General features: G+C 26.7%; 1 protein-coding gene across 2 annotated transcripts in view; it reads left to right on the top strand.

Moving 5' to 3' along the window:
* Positions 1–1,300, top strand: part of LOC101510983 (receptor-like protein 44) — a 2,604-nt gene extending 1,304 nt beyond the window's left edge. Inside the window, exon 2 of one of the 2 annotated variants that reach the window (XM_073364673.1) lies at positions 510–1,300. The gene's annotated coding sequence lies outside the window, so the exon portion shown is untranslated. Of the gene's footprint in view, positions 1–22; positions 299–509 lie in introns of those variants that run through there. The other variant, XM_004511748.4, reaches the window with a different exon arrangement.
* Positions 1,301–5,432: the final 4,132 nt, after the last annotated feature.

Genomic DNA, 5,432 nt, shown 5'->3' with positions numbered 1-5,432 from the left:
AAAAAAACATTACTCGTACCAGGTTCTTTTTTTTTTTTTTTTTTCTTATTGTTGTTGTTGATAAGAGTGAGAGGGTGTGGGCTACTCTTTTATTTTCTTTAGTACTTATGGGTTGTTCAGATCGTTGTCTTTTATCGATCACGGGGGATATATAATTTTATAATTTATTTATATTTTTTTTTCCCATAAGTGTTAAAAAGTTTAAAATTTTCTCCATACCTGATTCTAATTGGCTGTATTATTGTAGTTTCTATTTATTGAAACAAATTTAAATATAATGCAATTTAAATTGATCTGATTTTGGTTATTGTGGGTTGGGTTTGGTTGGCATATGGCAGGATGGTAGGGTAGGATATAGGAAACTGTGTGTTACTATAATGCTATTGCTAGTTTGCTACCTAGCTAGCTAGGTGAAGCGCTGCGCCGTTCAACTGCAAATTTTGAATCGCATTCTGCTAAGAAAATGTGAATTTTTACAAACTCAAACAGCTGGTGCATTCTTTTTTTAGCGGAGAAAAGTGCTGTTTCATCACATTCTCGAAGAAACTAGTGCTTTCTTAAGTTGAGCTGGTGGGAGACACCAATTATGGCACACAACCACGTGGATTGAGACTTTTTAGGAGGATTAACGACACATTATTTTCAACATATTATATTAAATTTATTAAAATATATAAATTTAGTAGAATTTATAAAATCAATTAAAACTTTATAAAATATGTCCACATAGAAATGCTTCTTTTGATGTTATATTATTTTAATGTGATTTTCAATTTCTAATAGACTTGTAAAATAAATTAATAGACTTGTTGTAAAAAAAACTTCTAATAGACTAAACTTAAAAAAATTGTTTGTAGTAGATTTAAAAAAACAGAACTGTCAATTTGATTTATTTAAGTTTACTGCTATTCATTCACTTGTTAGTCCAAACTCCAAAGGGAACATGTTTGCTCGTGCTTTTGAATTTGGCTGCCTATCCTTAATTTCCTCCTTAGCTTCGGATCATTGTTCAGAATGAAGCCATTTTTTTAATGTATTTAAGGTTACCTTCATGAATCATGATGTTGGGCAAAGCATAAACAAAAATAAAAATTTACAGCCATAAAGTAATTAGCGGTTAACGTGAATCTAGTGCTTACCATAATTATGGCTAGTGGACTCCTTATTTATTTGTACTCTTACTATTCTTCTTCTGGCCCGCTTTCTTTTTTTACTTTTTTCCTCTAAAAGTTATGTGGGCCTAGTCTCGTTAAGTTCTCGCTAGCTTTGTAACTTTACTGTTATATGGAATCATTTCATATGCTTCCCCTTGTAGCTAAACACACACTGCATTCTTGTTTCTTAACAACTCAACTGCATTATTATTAGGTAAGAAAAATTCACATGGTAAAGTATATATAATAAGCTGTGTAGTATACGAAAGCTTATATGGTTAAGATGTTTAATAATTTAGAGTAATGCAACATCATACAAATTTGATTAAATTTCAAGGATTCAAAATTATAATTTCAATTCATCATAACTAAAATAAAAATACATGTATAGTATTAAATAATGAGATTAATTTACAAGGTGGTAGTTATGTTAATAGTTTTTATATTCGAATTGATTTTTATTTAATATCCACAATATATCAAACTATTCCTCTGATTAGTAAAAGGTGATGGTTATGTTGATAGTTTTTATATTGGAGTTAAGTTGATAAAAAAGATAAAAAAGAAAAAAGAAAAAAGAAAGTTAAGTTGCTCCTCATCCAAAAAATTAAGGAGAAAACATTAACAACAAATAAAGATGGTTAACTTAATGAAATTAGATGAAGATTAGACTCCAGTGGCCCTATAAACTTGTTTATTCCATGACAAAGTGGTGATACTATTAAGCATTGGATTTATGGTAAAGAGAATTTAGGTAGTCAAATGTGGTTTAGTCTTTTTGGGTGAAAGTCAAATGTGCTTTCATTCCGTTGATTAATGGGCTCACCGAGATTGGCATGAATGTCATCATGGAGTTGGGCCCCTAACCCCACCCATGTTATTTAGTTTTATATATGTATATGCTCTCATAAAGTTGAAGAGGATTTTTTCCGAATGTGTTTTGTCATGTTTCTTCTAGCTAATGGAATTTTTCTCTCATGAATATAATTGTGCTACCTCACGCCCCTCGCCGCTTTCTATTTGCTGCTATCACAAGTAAAGTGCAACTGCTTTTAATTATCCGTTGCTTTTGACTTCCAGCTTCTTCATATGTAACAGTCTAGCATATAGCCCACAACTTCTTTAAAACGCGATAAATTATATGAATCGGTGATCTTTTATTAGAATATGGGTCGAGTTTAATTTAAATATTGTCTTTCACTTATAGATAAAATTATTATATTTAGTACTCTGTTTGATAATAGTGATTTAAGAGTATGTGATTAATTGGATCTTTAATAAATTTTAATATTATTTTAAATTTTAAATTGTGTTTAATTTATCCTCTATAAAATTAATTTGTTTGGTGAGAATTTTTCTCAAATATAATTTATAAATATATTCTAAAATATTATTTTACAAAGAGTAAGTGATTAAGTCTCACATTGACTATAAATATGATAAATATCAGATATAAAAAAAAAAAAACTAACTTATATACTTACTAATTACTATCTCTCATAATTTAATTCATCATTGCTTCCCTACCACTCATGTTCCCCAACAATTAACATAAGTCTTCACAATTCATTGATGCAAACGACACGGGACATCACTCCCACAATTCTGTATTTTATAATCGTGCTTTTTGTTTTCGTTAAATCTAACCATTTATATCGTTTTATAGTATTTACTTTTTAAAATGTAGAATGTAATTATAAATTTACAATGAACAAATTAAATAAAATAACAACAATTTACAATGTAAATAAAAATATGCATAGTTATTATTCTTTTTTTAACACCACAAAGAATGAATATACTGAAAACTCTTTGTTAACCTTAACGGCAGTTTATTGACGTAGTACATAAAAAATTATAACCGGTTAACTTCGTTTTCACAATCAGGGACACATCTACCCTGTCCCAATTGGTGAGAGCTGCCCCAATTTTTTTAATTTAAAATTATTGGGTATCTTAATTTTTGCCTCCACCTAAAATAACGTTGTCGCCTCTAAATAAAACTTATACCATAGTCCATAAAAATAGTTTCTTACCTATAATGGAATTTGTACTTTTAAAATACAGAGTGATATTTTTTTAGAGCTTTATTATTTAAATATAAAAATGGATAAAAACATAAGTATTATATACTTTTGAAATATAGGGTAATATTTTTTAGAATCGTGTTACTTAAACACAAAAAGTAGATAAAAAATATAATTATTGTATAAATATAGGTCGAATACCATAACAAACGTGAGTTGCATGTAAATCAAGATAAGAGAAAAAGCCATAAAAATACAAAGAAAAATATTTAAAGAAAAATATCAATTTTTTTCATTAATGAAAAATATTTATTATATTTATCAATGAAAAAGAACTCTTATAGACTTTTAAAAATATTTATCAATGATAAATATTTATCCAGTATTTTTTATGTATCGTTAATAAATATTTGTTTCATAATTTTCTATATTTAGCACTAACAAAGTACTTTTTGTATTAGTGAATAAAATTTATCCAATATTTTGTTTATATTTGTCAACGACAAAGATTTGTTTTGTATTCTTACTTTAGAGATCGATTATGTAGATGACAATTATATTTTACTTGTATTTTTTTCAGTTTAATATGTAAAACATTGAGTGACAGTCCTCAAAGTGTTGCAAGACACCTCCTTAAAGTTGACAGTGTATTTGGGTGTCACTCAAAGTATTATTAACATTTACCAACAATTTTTAACTTTTAGTGACAAATTTTGTGTGTCACGATAAGTCAATTTTGTTGTCGTGAATGTTATAATTTTGATATAATATTATTTTCTTATATTGATAGTAGATGTTTCTTTCCTTTCATTTTTATGGGTACTGAACAATGTGAACATGTTATTGGATATGTTATTGTTTTCTGGGCCTTGTAGATCTTTTAGACTTTATGTCATCTAGGTTTGTCTATAATATTTGATAAAAAAATTTCCCACTCAATATTTTTAAAAATCTCTAACATGTGTTCAAATTGACCAATCTAAAGATTCAAAATGCACTCTAAATTGGCTAATCCAATCCTATATTTAAAAACTTTTGAGAAAAGAACCAAAAAGAAAACTATCTATTGTTTTAGAATAAACTAAGTAAAGAGTACAATTTTGTATTCCCCAGACATATAACTCATCGGGCTTATCATCAAGATATACACGCTCGAATAGGATCTAAGCCCATTCAAGAATAAAAGTAAACAATGCAATAATTTTTTTATCATAAATGTTTGTAAACACAAAGAGAAATATAATACATAGTTGTTGACACCTAATTTTGTCCGATTTTTACTTTTTATTAAAAAGGAAATAATAATAATAATAATAAATATATAATTATATGTGAAGAAATATAAAAATAAAAATAAATAATTAGGGATATAAGCTTTTAACAATCACAAGTGTTTTCGGTTCTTGTTTGCCTCTAATTCTTGTTCAGACTATTTTCAAAATATAAAAATAATAATAAGAAATAAAAATGAAGGAAATTGAAAAGAAATGAATTGATGGTCATAAAAATCGATCCAATGATGATCAAAATAAATGAAAAAAAAAACCGAAAAGAAATTGATTGATGGTCATAAAAATCAGAATAATGGTGATCAATTGAATAGAAAATAAAACCGAAGAAATGAATCAATAGCAATAAGAATCGGTATAATTGTGGTCAATTAAAAGAAAAGAAACCAACAAAAATAGATTAATGGTAATCAATTGACAATTATTCTTTTGTCTTTTGAAATCTATACACAAAAGTCTATAAATAGTCGGTCACAAGAAGACAAAGAGAGAATTCGAAACATAAATTGAAAGCACATAAAAAATAGAGAGATTAGTAGGCAAAAGAGAAGAAGAAAATCTGATCTTGAAACAATTGGTCTAGCAAAACAACAATTCAGGAGTAAGGTATCATTTTTCTTATCTTTTTTTTTCTCTAATTTTCTGCTTATTAGTCTTTTGTTTTGTTTTTTGCATCTTTTTTTTTTTAAATATATTTTATTTCGCTTTCTATTTTTTTTCCTGTTTGTAAAAAGTAAACTTATGTGTTAAGCTTTTATTTTTTAAAGAATCGTTTAATCCTAAAATTGTTTTCTTTGCAACACAAAAATAATAATAAAAAAATATAACCAATTGATGTTTATAGGCCGAGAAAATAAATTTCACCATATTGTAATATAATAAAATATAACTAATTGATGTTTATAGGCCGAAAAAATAAATTTCACCATCAATTAGTTATATTTTTTATTATTATTTTTTGT

Source organism: Cicer arietinum, chromosome 8 (assembly GCF_000331145.2).
Source record: "Cicer arietinum cultivar CDC Frontier isolate Library 1 chromosome 8, Cicar.CDCFrontier_v2.0, whole genome shotgun sequence".
In the NCBI taxonomy this organism is placed as follows: Eukaryota; Viridiplantae; Streptophyta; class Magnoliopsida; order Fabales; family Fabaceae; genus Cicer; species Cicer arietinum.
Note: the sequence above shows the minus strand (reverse complement) of the source record. Positions and strands in the feature narration are given on the sequence as shown.